Raw genomic sequence first — 17,631 nt, forward strand, 5'->3', positions numbered from 1 at the left:
TAGAGGAGCGACTCGGGACTTTGAGCAGAGTAAATGACTTTCTGACCTTGTACCCTTCGATACGACATAAATGCAAGCACCATAAGCCTCGATGCTGGCGTCACAAAATCCATGAATCTCCACTTCAGACTGTGATGATAGTGACCATCTAGGGAATTCAGCACGCTGCGCCATGGCGAAGCTGGAGCAAATCATGTCCCAATCGGAGTGAAGAGCTTGAGGTAGACTTTCATCCCAGGACAACTTCTCACGGCATAGCTTCTGAAGAAAGATCTTCGCCTTCGTAATGATAGGTCCAACAAGCCCTATCGGATCATAAAGCCGGGCGATTGAGGAGAGGATGATGCGCCTAGTGGACTTTGAGGGTGACTGAAGCCCTTCAAACCAAAATAGCAAGCGATCAGTAGAAGGATCCCAAGCTAGGCCAAGAGTCTTCGTAAAGTTGCTGCCTTCATCAAACCTTAGGAACGACTCTCGATCCTCTTCCGGTACGTCAGAGAGCACTTCACAAAAATTCAGTCAGAAGGCGGGACTGGAGACATATGCCCCAAATCTAAATACTCCTTTATGAACGCAGCATACTGATCCTTTAATTGAGGCTGACGGCAAAGCTTCCTTTCGAGGGGGAGAAATCGCTGCACGGCTCGTGAGTACGATTCACCTAGCAACTCAGAGCTGACCTTCAACGGCAGCTTCACCGAGTAGGCGCCTGACTCGAGCCGTGCAGAATTCTGCACGAAATGCGTCTCGCAATCCAATTCCTCTTTCGTCCACTTCACAATCAGTCTTCGATCCCCAGCAGACACTCTAAGAGCTCATCCAGTTGGCTTGAGCTCTTCACAACGTCCTTGCGGGCTGTGGCTACGAACGACTTTCTCTCCAGATGTGAACCACCGCCACACACAACCCATCCAAGCCGGGTTTTCTGCAGCACCGGTAGGCCAGCCAATCTGGGAATTGGATTTGACCAACACACAGCAGATCATAGAATAGACTGGCTCCGATAAGTAAATCGATCCGCTGCGGTCGAAAGAACTGGGGATTAGCCAAAGTGAGGTTTGACGGAATATTTCAGCTGGAGACATCCAAGCTAAAACTAGGCTGAAGGTCCGTGATGTTGGTGGCGATTACAGCGCTGACGAGGGCCGAATATTCAGAGCAATAGGATCGTAGGAGCACATCAACAGAGAATCCGTCTGTCGCGAAGCCAGTGTCGCCGATGCCAGACACTGCCACGTATGATTTGCGTCTGCGAAGCTGCAGCTTCTGGATGCACCAGCGATCCAGAATCCAAAAGAGCCCGGCATGGAACAAAAACCCCAGAACGACTCCGAATGAGAATGTTCGCTGTGGCCAGTAATGCTATCTCACCGCTGCGACCCTGGGCAACTAGTGCATTAGCCGTGGATGGTGCTCCGCGCACTCGGCTGCGGCTGATGTAGACGGCACTGCAGAAGGCTGGCTGCTGGAAGACTGTAACTCCAAAAAATGCAACAGACTGTGATGCCTCCTCCCACAACAGCGACAATTATCAGCGAGGCACTCACGCAGGTGATGGCCAGTTTGGAGACATTTCCGACATAGACCTAGTCGCCTAGCCTCGCCAAGGCGGCTCTCAGGGGGCAACAAAAATCTTGGGCATGCAAAAACTACATGGGACCACCCACCGCATAATATACAAGCAAAGGCAGGTGAATTATTAATAATAAAGGATGCTCTACTGTTATTTGCGACTCTACGTCTTCCCACCTGAGTGCCCGGCGCGTAAGCGGCCAAGGCCACATCCATAGCCTCTAAAGTCCTGCAACGCTGTTCCAAAAACTCTGCCATCGACTCCCAAGTAGGGATGAGATCCGAGTTCGAGGCATTTTGACCTTCCTCCCACTTGGCCTGAGTAGCTGGATCCAACCTTTGAAGAAGTACCTGGACAATGATGCAGCCGGCGATCTGAACTGTCGTCCCCAAAGTTTTTAAAGCTCGCATATGGGCATTGAACTTATCGGACAGCCCTCGAACCGCTGCCACTGAGTCACCTTCCAATAGATTGAGGCCCAGAATCTCGTTCACATGAGCCTGAAATATCAACCGACGGTTATTAAATCGATTCTCCAAAAGCTGCACTGCGACATCATAATTCCTTTCGGAGATTTCCAAGGAACGGACTGCCTCTAAAGCGGAGTCTCGAAGACAAGATCGCAACCTCTGAAACTTTTCCACCTTATTTATATAAGGATTGCAGCCTACGATCGTCGAAAAGACCGAATGAAACTCAGCCCACTCTGAATATCCTCCGCTGAACGTAGGTAGAGGAAGAGGAGGCAAGGCTTGAAAACTCCGACTGAGCGCTGGTTCCCCCTGGACACTGGAAACTCCGCTGGCAAGGGTGGAATGGGCAGCCATTCGAGCAGAGCGCAACGACGTCTCGTGCTCGATTTCGGCATGCATCGTAGCTACAAGCTCAGACACTGTCCATCGCAAGTCGCTGCTTATTTCAGCAATATCTAACTCTTCAAGCTCCCCGTCGATGGCCTTAAAATCCTCGTACATGGATTGCCAACTGGCCGTGATGCACATGAAGCATAGCATCCTCCATCTTTGACATTGGCTGCAGGGCGCCTTGGATCCTCTTCAAATCCTGGAGGATACCCTTTGCCTTGCATTTTAAAATCGCGCTCCGAGATGGAGTTGGTTCTCCTGTGACGGCACCGCTGGAGTTCATCGCCACTATATTATATTTAATTATATTTGAGCGCAGCGAACACGATTTATCCCACTGTGCGCTCAGAACAGTACACAGAGTTGTGGAATGTATATATATATGAACGCTTGTGTGAGTCGAATGCACTTTCAAGTGGAACGTATGGAAGTGGAACGTAAAATGTTTATTTATTCGCATATGAAATGGAGTGCCAGAAAGCTCCGATTTAGAATGCGTAGGCACTGAGATAGAAAGTACAAGTCGGCCCGCTTTTTAGCATAGGACGGGCGAAAGCTCGTTAACTTAATGAGAAAGATAAAATAAAGCCGAGCGGCCGAGAAGAGTCAGCTTGCGACTAATAACAGCGATGAGAAAAATGATTATATGCTAAACTATAATTATTTCATTTATATATATATGTTACATTTATATTGAATTTATGCAGTGGCTGCTGCCTGACCCGACAGCCAACATATTTTAATTTTAACGTTAATTTATTATATATTTATCTAATATATGTAAATTATAGAGGAGGTTCAACGATTGATCCTGCGTCCGAAAGATACCGCGAGAGAGCGAGACACCGCTAGCGGATGACGGCAGAAGCATGTGGCCGATCGAACGCACAGGAACAGACGACGCGAAAAGAGACATAAAGAGCGAGCGCGAGCAGACGTTGAGATATAAAAACGGTACCCTAAAAGGAGGTGGAAACGAGTGACGTCACGGGTGTTTCTGAGGTCAATAAATTATTTTCGGCCAGATTTTCCGGCGGCTGCTTGACACGACATCCTCCCCACGCTGGAAGATGAGCTTTCAACCGCATCTTAAAGGGGCAGATAACATAATTGGTTGGCTGCCCCACGATCATTTCTGTCACTCTCGCCAGGGCCCACTTTATTTGTGACAAGTTTTCGTACTTCACCAGCACGAAGTCATTAACAAGATTGTTGCTGCAACAGTGTCAAATTCTCTTCACTCCATTTGGACCAGACACATTGCTGAAGAAAGACGACTTGTTGCCAGGCATCCAACCGGTGGATGTTGAGTTTTGTCAGGTCTGGCTCGCTGAAACTAGAAGGAGGACCTCCGTGCAAAAAATGACTACGAGTCAGGAAATCCATATCACCGGGGTTCTCAGGAGAGGGACTAACGGCCTCGAATTACCCACCGCAGCAATATTTTAAACATGAGTCTTCAGCTCGTCGGCATTTGGTACTGCCGATCCTACGATCCTGCAAAAATGATACTTTGCCGTCTTAACAGAAGCTTCCCATAAGTCGCCAAAGTGGGGGAAACGGGAAGGGATGAACTTCCATTCAAAGGGCTCTGGAAGGCAAAAATCCAGGACTGCTTTCAGATGCTCGTCGCTAAGAAAACGCTGAATTGATATTTGGCTCCAACGAAATTGGTCGCGTTGTTGGACCAGATCTGTCGAGACTTCTTCCTGATAGAAATTAATCTCCTCAAGGCATGCATACAGGCGACGGTATACAGATCCCAGCTCTAAATGAACGGCCTTCGTTCTCGTTCGAGAAGTCTTTCTCCCCTTAATACAAGGTGCGTTCCAAAGTAAATAGGGCTTTTTGAATCTAGCGCATTCTAGTGGCGGCATTTATATGTCAACTAGTGCGTTAGAATCTGCGATCCGTTATCGACTTCCAGTAAAAATTGCATAACATTTAATCTATTGGAAGTTAGGTTATTGCGTTTCAAGTGTCAATATGTTTTTGTCATCAGTGCGAAAATGAGCTTCGAACAAAGAGCCAACTTTAAATTTTGTTTTAAATTTCGGGCGCGATCACGTCGGGGTCACCAAAATGTTGAGCTATCAGCGTTTTGATAGCGGCCGAATTAATAAGAAGAGGTTAAATGTTTATATTCAATTTATTGAGAGCTAATGATCCCGCGCAATAAAACAAAATAACAACTCCAAAAATATAACATAACCAGAAAGGAAAGCTAACTTCGTGCAGAGCCGAAATTTATATACCCTTGCAGTTGAATCGCAGTCCGCTAGGTAGCGCCACGCATCTTATATTATTAGATATATAGCGGATCGTATATAGTTGGCCGATCCTTATGAAATTTGGAAAATCGAATTATTTTGCCAAAAGAGGAATCCATTGAAACTCCCATCCTTCTAACTTGAAAAACAACCAAGTTATGGCATTTCCGAGCAATCAGTTATATGGCAGCTATAGGATATAGTCGGCCGATCCTTATGAAATTCGACAAATTGTTGTTCGACAGATTGTTTTTCCCAAAATAGAATCTGTACCGAATCCCATCTTTCTAACTTAAAAAACACCAAAGTTATGCCAATTTCGATCGTTCTATGACAGCTATAGGATATAGTCAGCCGATCCTTATGAAATTTTGTACATAAGATTTTTTGGTCAAATATAACATGTGTGGACCCAACCCTCTAACTTAAAAAACACCAAAGTTATGGTATTTCCGATCAATCAGTTATATGGCAGCTATAGGATATAGTCGGCCGAATCCCGTTCCGACTTATATACTACTTGCAAAGGAAAGAAGGATGTGTGCAAAGTTTCAACTCGATAGCTTTAAAACTGAGAGACTAGTTTGCGTAGAAACGGATAGACGGACAGACGGTAATGCTCATATCGACTCAGGAGGTGATCCTAATCAAGATTATATATACTTTATAGGGTCGGAGATGTCTCCTTCACTGCGTTGCACACTTTTGACAAAATGCACAAAATTATAATACACTCTGCAAGGGTATAAAAAGAAGAACAGCTTCCAAAGCTTCCAAAGCTCCCAAAAGGCAAGGCATAAATTATCAATATTCTAATTGGCCTATCTGGTGGCTGCTTAGCCCAACATCAGTCTTTTGGGATTCCCAACTGATCTCCTTATCTGGATTTCGAGCTACTTATCAGGAAGGACCCAACATGTTTTCTTTAAAGATGTTACCTCTCGTTTAGTCCGCGCCACATCTGGGATGCCCCAAGGAAGCCATCTTACCCTTACTTTTTACAATGTTTATTAACAACTTCCCCTTGCTTTAACTTATCCACTTATACTTATGTAAGCTGATGATGTTAAGCTTTGCCTGTAGTATAAATTCACTAGCGCCTAATCTAGACTTCAATCCGACTTGGATAAATCTTAAAATTGGTGTTTAGAAAATAACCTAAAGCTTAAAGGATCGAAATGCCAACACTATTGTTATCTAGTAAAATTACCGATTTCGCGCGGTTCCCACTGCATACGTACAGCCCACCTCCCGTCCAACCGACCGAGGGACGCTGCCGCGTAACGTACGGCTTGAATCGCGGGGATAGAAAAGAGATAGTTTAAGATAAGAGTAGCCTGTGCGCCACGCAGCTAACAGGCTAACTCAAAAAACAATTATTATTTTCTATTTATTTTCCAAATTATTTTTTTGTCTTAATATAAAATGTTGGTATAAATAATTTGTCTACAATTTTTTAACAAGTTTCTCGAAGTTCTTAACTTCACACATAGGCGTTGGCGTTTACCCGTCTTTACGGGACGGCCAAGTACTTAATATCAAAAAAAAAAAAAACAAAAGATAAGAGTAGGAGTAAGATATAACGAGGAAGAGTGTTCCACACATAAGGCGTTAAGTATAAGGGATTTGAGATTGTTAGTGGAGCAAAGTGACAAGATGTGGTACAGAACATTGTAGTCCGAACATAAGACCCTGAACGGATCGTGTTGGGCATATTTCGAACTACTGAGGAGTGAAGGACGAAAATGTCTAGTCTAGACCACGTTACCATAAATAAGATTATATAAAAACATGACACCCAGCATCGTTCTACGGTTTGTTAATGATGGTAAGTTGATTAATAAAAGTCTACTATGATAAAAGGGGAGGTGAAGATTTGCATCCCAATTAAGTCCCCTAAGGGCGAAAGTCAGAAAGTTTTATTGTACATATTCTATGTGATCTCGGTGTACTCCGTATTGAGGACTCCAGACACACGATCCATACTAAAGAATCGGACGGACCAATGGTGTATATAAAATTTAGTCCATCTTTTTAAAAAAACCAAGTACACCCATTGCTTTGTTAACCATAATATATATTTGTATTAGATTTGTGTGTTTTATAACTCAATCACTAAAATAAAAAACTTTATAATTTACTATTAATTATTCTATTAATATACTATTAATAATTTTATTTTCCTTTAGTACTGTACGATTGTTCTTCACTTTACGGATTTTGCAACCGAACTAAATTTATTTAGAATGTATCTGTAGCTGCTTTTGGATTACTTCGACATTAGAAACAAAGTCATTGTTGATCAGTGTATATCGGTATATCGGTCGGTAAATTTAAGATTCAAATCTAATAGGACACCAAGATCGTTAACCTGAGTTAATCGTTCTAAGGCGTTCAAATAGAGAAAGTTCATAGCCTGGTGAAGACTACATCGATAAAATGACATGAGTTTACATATCGATCTATTAAGCTTTAGATTATTTGCTAAGCACCAATTTTGAAATTCCTCCGGAACTCCGGATGGCAAAAGATGTTAGCTCAAACAAGTTGGTAGTGGTGGAGCGGAAATCCATGAAGCCAAGCTAATACGGAGATATTATTGAACTACATAGTTGTTGCAAATGTGGAGTGATACGTTTTTCAACAAGCTTTGGAAAGGCTGACAATTTAGAGAGGCTTCTATAATTTTCAGCGTCGTAATTTTCCCTTTTTTATGCAAGATACATGTGTGCGCTTAGTGTTTAGGTACATTCCTGTAGATTGGACCAATCAAATTCCAAAATTAACTTATTTAATTTCATAAAGTCAAATTTTATGAAATTTAAGTGTAGACTTAAGGTCAATTAAGCTATTTTTTTCGATTAAAACCTCAAGTGTGGGATGATATGGATCCTCAGGGTTAGAAAGGGGCAAAGTTCTGGAAAAAGTAATTCCATTCGGATCAGAAACGAAACATAAGCCCAGCAGCCGACCTCCAGAATTGTTTTGGCGAATGACATGTGGGAGTTTAAAGTTTCTGGAAGTTTGAAGTCATTGTAGCTATGCAATCTGCTTGGCCAACATGTTTTAATTTTTACGTTCATTTATTAGATATTTATCTAATATATGTAAATAATAGTCTGAGGAGGCTCAATGCTTGATCCTGCGTCCGAAAGGTACAGCGAGAGAGCGAGACAACGCTAGCGGATGACGGCAGATGCTTGTGGCCGATCGAACGCACAGGAACAGACGACGCGAAAAGAGACATAAAGAGGGAACGGGAGCGGACGGAAAGATATAAAAACGGTACCCTAAAAGGAACATTGCTGAAGAAAAACGACGCGTTGCCAGGCATACTCAACCGGTGGATGTTGAGTTTTGTCAGGTCTGGCTCGCTGAAACTAGAAGGAGGACCTCCGTGCAAAAAATGACTACGAGTCAGGAAATCCATATCAGCGGGGTTCTCAGGAGAGGGACTAACGGCCACGAATTACCCTCCGCAGCAATATTTTAAACATGAGTCTTCAGCTCGTCGGCCTTTGGTACTGCCGAGCCAACGATCCCGCAAAAATGATACTTTGCCGTCTTAACAAAAGCTTTCCATACGTCGCCGAAGTGGGGGAAACGGGAAGGGATGAACTTCCATTCAAAGGGCTCTGGAAGGCAACAATCCAGGACTTAAAAAACACCAAAGTTATGGCATTTCCGATCAATCAGTTATATGGCAGCTATAGGATATAGTCGACCGAATCCCGTTCCGACTTATATACTGCTTGCAAAGGAAAGAAGGATGTGTGCAAAGTTTCAACTCGATAGCTTTAAAACTGAGAGACTAGTTTGCGTAGAAACGGATAGACGGACAGACGGACATGCTCATATCGACTCAGGAGGTGATCCTGATCAAGATTATACATACTTTATAGGGTCGGAGATGTCTCCTTCACTGCGTTGCACACTTTTGACAAAATGCACAAAATTATAATACACTCTGCAAGGGTATAAAAGGAAGAACAGCTTCCAGAGCTTCCAAAGCTCCCAAAAGGCATGCGCTACAAATGACAAAAAAGTGCATGCGAATCTGGGAGACAAAAGAGAAGATTAAATGCCGCTGCAGATAAATAAATTATCAATATTCTAATTGGCCTATCTGGTGGCTGCTTAGCCCAACATCAGTCATTTGGGATTCCCAACTGATCTCCTTATCTGGATTTCGGGCTACTTATCAGGAAGGACCCAACATGTTTTCTTTAAAGATGTTACCTCTCGTTTAGTCCGCGCCACATCTGGGATGCCCCAAGGAAGCCATCTTACCCTTACTTTTTACAATGTTTATTAACAACTTCCCCTTGCTTTAACTTATCCACTTATACTTATGTAAGCTGATGATGTTAAGCTTTGCCTGTAGTATAAATTCACTAGCGCCTAATCTAGACTTCAATCCGACTTGGATAAATCTTAAAATTGGTGTTTAGAAAATAACCTAAAGCTTAAGGGATCGAAATGTCAACACTATTGTTATCAAGTAAAATTACCGATTTCGAGCGGTTCCCACTGCATACGTACAGCCCACCTCCCGTCCAACCGACCGAGGGACGCTACCGCGTAACGTACGGCTTGAATCGCGGGGATAGAAAAGAGATAGTTTACGATAAGAGTAGCCTGTGCGCCACACAGCTAACAGGCTAACTCAAAAAACAATTACTATTTTCTATTTATTTTCCAAATTATTTTTTTGTCTTAATATAAAATGTTGGTATAAATAATTTGTCTACAATTTTTTAACAAGTTTCTCGAAGTTCTTAACTTCACACATAGGCGTTGGCGTTTACCCGTCTTTACGGGACGGCCAAGTACTTAATATCAAAAAAAAAAAACAAAAGATAAGAGTAGGAGTAAGATATAACGAGGAAGAGTGTTCCACCGATAAGGCGTTAAGTATAAGGGATTTGAGATTGTTAGTGGAGCAAAGTGACAAGATGTGGTACAGAACATTGTAGTCCGAACATAAGACCCTGAACGGATCGTGTTGGGCATATTTCGAACTACTGAGGAGTGAAGGACGAAAATGTCTAGTCTAGACCACGTTACCATAAATAAGATTATATAAAAACATGACACCCAGCATCGTTCTACGGTTTGTTAATGATGGTAAGTTGATTAATAAAAGTCTACTATGATAAAAGGGGAGGTGAAGATTTGCATCCCAATTAAGTCCCCTAAGGGCGAAAGTCAGAAAGTTTTATTGTTCAGATTCTATATGATCTCGGTGTACTCCGTATTGAGGACTCCAGACACACGATCCATACTAAAGAATCGGACGGACCAATGATGTATATAAAATTTAGTCCATCTTTTAAAAAAACCAAGTACACCCATTGCTTTGTTAACCATAATATACATTTGTATTAGATTTATGTGTTTTATAACTCAATCACTAAAATAAAACACTTTATAATTTACTATTAGAATAATAATTTTATTTTCCTTTATTACTGTACGATTGTTCTTCACTTTACGGATTTTACAACCGAACTAAATTTATTTAGAATGTATCTGTAGCCGCTTTTGGATTATTTCGACATTAGAAACAAAGGCATTGTTGATCAGTGTATATCGGTATATCGGTCGTTAACCTGAGTTAATCGTTCTAAGGCGTTCCCATAGAGAAAGTTCATAGCCTGGTGAAGACTACATCGATAATTCGAAAATAAGCTTTCGATTATTTGCTAAGCACCAATTTTGAAATTCCTCCGGAACTCCGGATGGCAAAAGATGTTAGCTCAAACAAGTTGGTAGTGGTGGAGCGGAAATCCATGAAGCCAAGCTAATACGGAGATATTATTGAACTACATAGTTGTTGCAAATGTGGAGTGATACGTTTTTCAAAAAGCTTTGGAAAGGCTGACAATTTAGAGAGGCTTCTATAATTTTCAACGTCGTAATTTTCCCTTTTTTATGCAAGATACATGTGTGCGCTTAGTGTTTAGGTACATTCCTGTAGATTGGACCTATCAAATTCCAAAATTAACTTATTTAATTTCATAAAGTCAAATTTTATGAAATTTAAGTGTAGACTTAAGGTCAATTAAGCTATTTTTTCGATTAAAACCTCAAGAGTGGGATGATATGGATCCTCAGGGTTAGAAAGGGGCAAAGTTCTGGAAAAAGTAATTCCATTCGGATCAGAAACGAAACATAAGCCCAGCAGCCGACCTCCAGAATTGTTTTGGCGAATGACATGTGGGAGTTTAAAGTTTCTGGAAGTTTGAAGTCATTGTAGCTATGCGATCTGCTTGGCCAACATGTTTTAATTTTTACGTTCATTTATTAGATATTTATCTAATATATGTAAATAATAGTCTGAGGAGGCTCAACGCTTGATCCTGCGTCCGAAAGGTACAGCGAGAGAGCGAGACAACGCTAGCGGATGACGGCAGATGCTTGTGGCCGATCGAACGCACAGGAACAGACGACGCGAAAAGAGACATAAAGAGGGAACGGGAGCGGACGGAGAGATATAAAAACGGTACCCTAAAAGGAACATTGCTGAAGAAAGACGACGCGTTGCCAGACATCCAACCTGTGGATGTTGAATTTTGTCAGGTCTGGCTCGCTGAAACTAGAAGGAGGACCTCCGTGCAAAAAATGACTACGAGTCAGGAAATCCATATCAGCGGGGTTCTCATAGAGAGGGATTAACGGCCTCGAATTACCCACCGCAGCAATATTTTAAACATGAGTCTTCAGCTCGTCGGCATTTGGTACTGCCGACCCTACGATCCTGCAAAAATGATACTTTGCCGTCTTAACAGAAGCTTTCCATAAGTCGCCGAAGTGGGGGAAACGGGAAGGGATGAACTTCCATTCAAAGGGCTCTGGAAGGCAAAAATCCAGGACTGCTTTCAGATGCTCGTCGCTAAGAAAACGCTGTATTGATATTTGGCTCCAACGAAATTGGTCGCGTTATTGGACCAGATCTGTCCAGACTTCTTCCTGATAGAAATTAATCTCCTCAAGGCATGCATACAGGCGACGGTATACAGATCCCAGCTCTAAATGAACGGCCTTCGTTCTCGTTCGAGAAGTCTTTCTCCCCTTAATACAAGGTGCGTTCCAAAGTAAATAGGGCTTTTTGAATCTAGCGCATTCTAGTGGCGGCATTTATATGTCAACTAGTGCGTTAGAATCTGCGATCCGTTATCGACTTCCAGTAAAAATTGCATAACATTTAATCTATTGGAAGTGAGGTTATTGCGTTTTAAGGGTCAGTATGTTTTTGTCATCGGTGCGAAAATGAGCTTCAAACAAAGAGCCAACATTAAATTTTGTTTTAAAATTCGGGCGCGATCTCGTCGGGGTCACCAAAATGTTGAGCTATCAGCGTTTTGATAGCGGCCGAATTAATAAGAAGAGGTTCAATTATACCCTTGCAGAGGGTATTATAATTTTGGTCAAAAGTGTGCAACGCAGTGAAGGAGACATCTCCGACCCTATAAAGTATATATATTCTTGATCAGGATCACCTCCTGAGTCGATATGAGCATGTCCGTCTGTCCGTCTGTCTGTCGGTTTCTACGCAAACTAGTCTCTCAGTTTTAGAGCTATCGAGTTGAAACTTTCCACACATCCTTCTTTTCCTTGCAGGTAGTACATAAGTCGGAATGGCCGGGATCGGTCGACTATATCCTATAGCTGCCATATAACTGATTGATCAGAAATGCCATAACTTTGGTGTTTTTTAAGTTACAGGGTTGGGACTTTCCACACATGTTATATTCGACCAAAATATCTTATGTACAAAATTTCATAAGGATCGGCCGACTATATCCTATAGCTTTCATACAACGATCGGAATTGGCATAACTTTGGTGTTTTTTAAGTTAGAAAGATGGGACTTGGTACAGATTCTATTTTGGACAAAATAATCTGATTTGCCAAATTTCATAAGGATCGGCCGACCATATACGATCTTCTATATATCTAATAATATAAGATGCATGGCGCCACCTAGTGGACTGCGACTGAACTGCAAGGGTATATCAACTTCGGCTCCGCCCGAAGTTAGCTTTCCCTTCTTGTTTTTATATTCAATTTATTGAGAGCTAATGATCCCGCGAAATAAAACAAAATAGCGGCCCGTCAATAACAACTCCAAAAATATAACAAATAGAAGAACAGGCGCAGAAGCTCTTCCAAAGCTGCCAAAAGGCATGCGCTACAATTGACAACAAAGTGCATGCGAATCTGGGAGACAAAAGAGAAGATTAAATGCCCCTCCAGATAAATAAATTATCAATATTGTAATTGGCCTATCTGGTGGCTGCTTAGCCCAACATCAGTCTTTTGGGATTCCCAACTGATCTCCTTATCTGGATTAAGAGCTACTTATCTGGAAGGACCTAATCTTTTCTTTAAAGATATTACCTCTCGTTTAGTCCGTGCCACATCTGGGGTGCCCCAAGGAAGCCATCTTACCCTTACTTTTTACAATGTTTATTAACAACTTCCCCTTGCTTTAACTGATTCACTTATACTTATGTAATCTGATGATGTTAAGCTTTGCCTTTAGTATAAATTCACTTGCGCCCAATCTAGACTTCAATCCGACTTGGATAAATCTTAAAATTGGTGTTTAGAAAATAACCTAAGGCTTAAAGGATCGAAATGCCAACACTATTGTAATCTAGTAAAATTACCGATTTCGCGCGGTTCCCACTGCATACGTACAGCCCACCTCCCGTCCAACCGACCGAGGGACGCTGCCGCGTAACGTACGGCTCGAATCGCGGGGATAGAAAAGAGATAGTTTAAGATAAGAGTAGCCTAAGAGTAGCAAAAAACAATTATTATTTTCTATTTATTTTCCAAATTATTTTTTTTCTTTTCTTAATATAAAATGTTGGTATAAATAATTTGTCTACAATTTTTTAACAAGTTTCTCGAAGTTCTTAACTTCACACATAGGCGTTGGCGTTTACCCGTCTTTACGGGACGGCCAAGTACTTAATATCAAAAAAAAAAAAAACAAAAGATAAGAGTAGGAGTAAGATATAACGAGGAAGAGTGTTCCACACATAAGGCGTTAAGTATAAGGGATTTGAGATTGTTAGTGGAGCAAAGTGACAAGATGTGGTACAGAACATTGTAGTCCGAACATAAGACCCTGAACGGATCGTGTTGGGCATATTTCGAACTACTGAGGAGTGAAGGACGAAAATGTCTAGTCTAGACCACGTTACCATAAATAAGATTATATAAAAACGACACCCAGCATCGTTCTACGGTTTGTTAATTATGGTAAGTTGATTAATAAAAGTCTACTATGATAAAAGGGGAGGTGAAGATTTGCATCCCAATTAAGTCCCCTAAGGGCGAAAGTAGGAAAGTTATATTGTACAGATTCTATATGATCTCGGTGTACTCCTTATTGAGGACTCCAGACACACGATCCATAAAGAATCGGACGGACCAATGATGTATATAAAATTTAGTCCATCTTTTAAAAAAACCAAGTACACCCATTGCTTTGTTAACCATAATATATATTTGTATTAGATTTATGTGTTTTCACTAAAATAAAACACTTTATAATTTACTATTAGAATAATAATTTTATTTTCCTTTATTACTGTACGATTGTTCTTCACTTTACGGATTTTACAACCGAACTAAATTTATTTAGAATGTATCTGTAGCCGCTTTTGGATTACTTCGACATTAGAAACAAAGGCATTGTTGATCAGTGTATATCGGTCGGTAAATTTAAGATTCAAATCTAATTGGACACCAAGATCGTTAACCTGAGTTAATCGTTCTAAGGCGTTCCCATAGAGAAAGTTCATAGCCTGGTGAAGACTAGATCGATAAAAAATGACTTTACATATCGATCTATTAAGCTTTAGATTATTTGCTAAGCACCAATTTTGAAATTCCTCCGGAACTCCGGATGAAAAAAGATGTTAGCTCAAACAAGTTGGTAGTGGTGGAGCGGAAATCCATGAAGCCAAGCTAATACGGAGATATTATTGAACTACATAGTTGTTGCAAATGTGGAGTGATACGTTTTTCAAAAAGCTTTGGAAATGCTGACAATTTAGAGAGGGTTCTATAATTTTCAGCGTCGTAATTTTCGCTTTTTTATGCAGGATACTATTATAACTTTTCCTTCTTTAGTTATTTAGGCCAGTAAATAAACCATATTTATTGAAAAACAACCTCGTGTTTATTAACTCTCTTCGACAGCTCTTTAGGTTATATGTTTATTTTTGATTCGATACAATCGATATGAATTTAAAAGTTATCGATATGATATTATATTATAAGCGCCCTCTTACTTGGCGGGTATTTTTGAATTTGAAACATTTATCTTTAACACTTTCCCTTGTGAGAATTCAAAAATAACAATTCAATTGACAGACTTGAACATTTTATGACTCTATATAAAGCAAAATAAATGGTGTTTTTCTCCTTCAGAAGATAAGATTGTTGCAAAGAATCCGGAGACGAGTATTGAGGATCGGATTTGTCATCATATCTGCGAGTTGTTCTTCAGTCGGGATTTGTTCGATTCCAAATTCTCCCTCAGCAATTCTTTTCCTGATGAAGAAATGCTTGTTGGCTATGTGCTTACACCTGCGGTGGAATTCGGGGTTTTGGGCCAGTCTCATGGCAGCAGTATTATCGACCTGGAGAATCGGGACTCGGTCCAATCCGTCGATTTCCTGAAACAATCTTTTAAGTCAAATTATTTCTTTTGCAGCTTCATTGGCTGCTACGATCTCAGCCTCTGTAGTAGAAATGGCCACCATGGCCTGCCTTTGACTTTTCCATGAAATTGCTCCTGAGGCAAACATGATGATGATCCCTGATGTAGATCTCCCAGTCTTCGTGCAGCCACCAAAGTCAGCATCGCTGTAGCATTCGAGGATTCCTTTCTTCTGTTTCCGATAGACTATCCCAACGTTGATTGTTCCGGAAATGTAACGGAAAACCCTCTTAACTTGTGCAATATTTTCTTTTGTAGGATTTTCAAGCGTTCTTGAAAGAAATCCGATGCTGAAAGCCAAGTCTGGCCTAGTTCCAAGCATGAGGTACATGAGGGCTCCGATGGCTTGGCGATAAGGGAACGCAGACGTCTCTGATTCTTTCCCTGTTGTCGTAATTTCCAAAGTCTTGAGAAGTGGGGTTGAAACAGCTTTGCAATCCGAGAATCTGAATCGCTCCAAAATCCTTGTGGCATATCCTTGTTGACTAATTTTTAGTCCATTTTCTTGTTTCTTGATTTCGAGTCCCAAGAAGCACTCAGCCTTGCTTGAGACAATTTTGAACTCTGATTTTAACTCGTCCAAAAAATCTTCCAAATCTTGCGTGTCTGTTGCTGCGGCGAGTCCGTCATCTAAACTACGAGTAGAATCTTTTTGCAATTTCTTTCCCTGACGTAGATACATGGATTTGCCTCGGTGACTTTGAAATTGTGTTTCCGCAGGAAACCTCCGAAGCGTTCTTGCCAACATCTCGGCCTTGCCCGTAGAGACTCTTCTTCAATCTGCAAACAAGCCCCTGTCCTTGCTCGTATCCCTCAGGTTGTTGCATGTAAATTTCCTTGTCGTCCAATTCACCGCAAAGAAAAGCTGTTGAGACGTCAAACTGGAACAAAAACATATCATTTTTGGCTGCAACGCTCAACACTGAGCGGATTGTTTCCATTCTTGCGACTGAGCTAAAAGTTTGGTCGTAATCAATTCCTCGTCTTTGGGCGAATCCTTTGATGACCATGCGAGCTTTGTCGATACTTCCGTCGGGGTGGGTTTTGACTCGATAGACCCACTTGCACGGAAGTGCTTTCGATCCTCTGGGGAGTCTTGTCATGTTCCAAGTTTCATTCTGATGTAAGGAATCAATTTCCCTGTCCATTGCCTTCTTCCACTCGACGTTGCTGTTGATGGCTTCATGGAAGGAATCTGGACTCTCCAGCACAAAATTCTCGGCTGCTGCTACGTAGTCATCCATATGCTCCGGTCTCTTCAACTTCGAACGATCCCTCAACCGCATTGATTGCATTTTTCTCTTGTTGTTTTCTTCGTCAAAGCTTGTTTCTACTCCGGTTTCGTAATTGTCTTCGCTTCCTGTTTCGGCTGTGTCTTCACTCAAGTCTTGCTCCTGGAGTGTGTCTTCGTCCTCGCTCTGGTGCAAATTCGCGTCTTCTTCTTCCTTGTCTTCTACGACGTCCTTGGATCCAAAATCTTGGAAAGGTAGGTTGACGCCTGGTTCACAGTTGCTGAATTTCTCTTGAAATTTTACATCCCTCGACACGACTACTTTGTGCTTCTCTGGTAAGTAAATACGATACCTCTCATCGCCGTCGTAACCCACCAGGTACCCCTTTTCAGCTTTTTCGTCCATCTTCTTCCTTTTTTGGCATGGAATGTGTACATAGCACGTCGATCCTACGATTCGAAGATGTTTGTGTTGTCTCCGGGACGTATGGCTCCCACGTTCCTTTAGCAAACACACAATTTCTTAATAATAATCTTTATTAATCCATGTGGCACGCACAAAAAATGTGAAAAGCGCGCTAAAAAACTTCGTGTTTTATCCACACGTTAACTTCACCGTATTTCTCTTGTTCTTTCTAATAGCGATGGCCGACGCTTTGCCTTCTTTTGGCCGTTACTAAACCTATCGATAAGTTTACATATGTGTGCTTATTCTATACAATTCAAATTTAAATCAAAATTCTGTTACGGCGGCAACAGTTTGATTCTTGGTTTCTTGCCCAGCCAAAGTTGGTAAGGGCTCAGACCCTTCAACGAAGATTTGCCCATCCTATTGATAACGTAGACTGCTGTGCTGACCAACTCGGCCCAAATTGCTTCTGGAAATTTTATTTCTGGATTAGAATACTTGAAAGTTCTCGCCATTTCGACTATCGTTCGATTCTCTCGCT

The sequence above is a fragment of the Drosophila ananassae genome (assembly GCF_017639315.1).
Source record: "Drosophila ananassae strain 14024-0371.13 chromosome 4 unlocalized genomic scaffold, ASM1763931v2 tig00000256, whole genome shotgun sequence".
Lineage (NCBI taxonomy): Eukaryota > Metazoa > Arthropoda > Insecta > Diptera > Drosophilidae > Drosophila > Drosophila ananassae.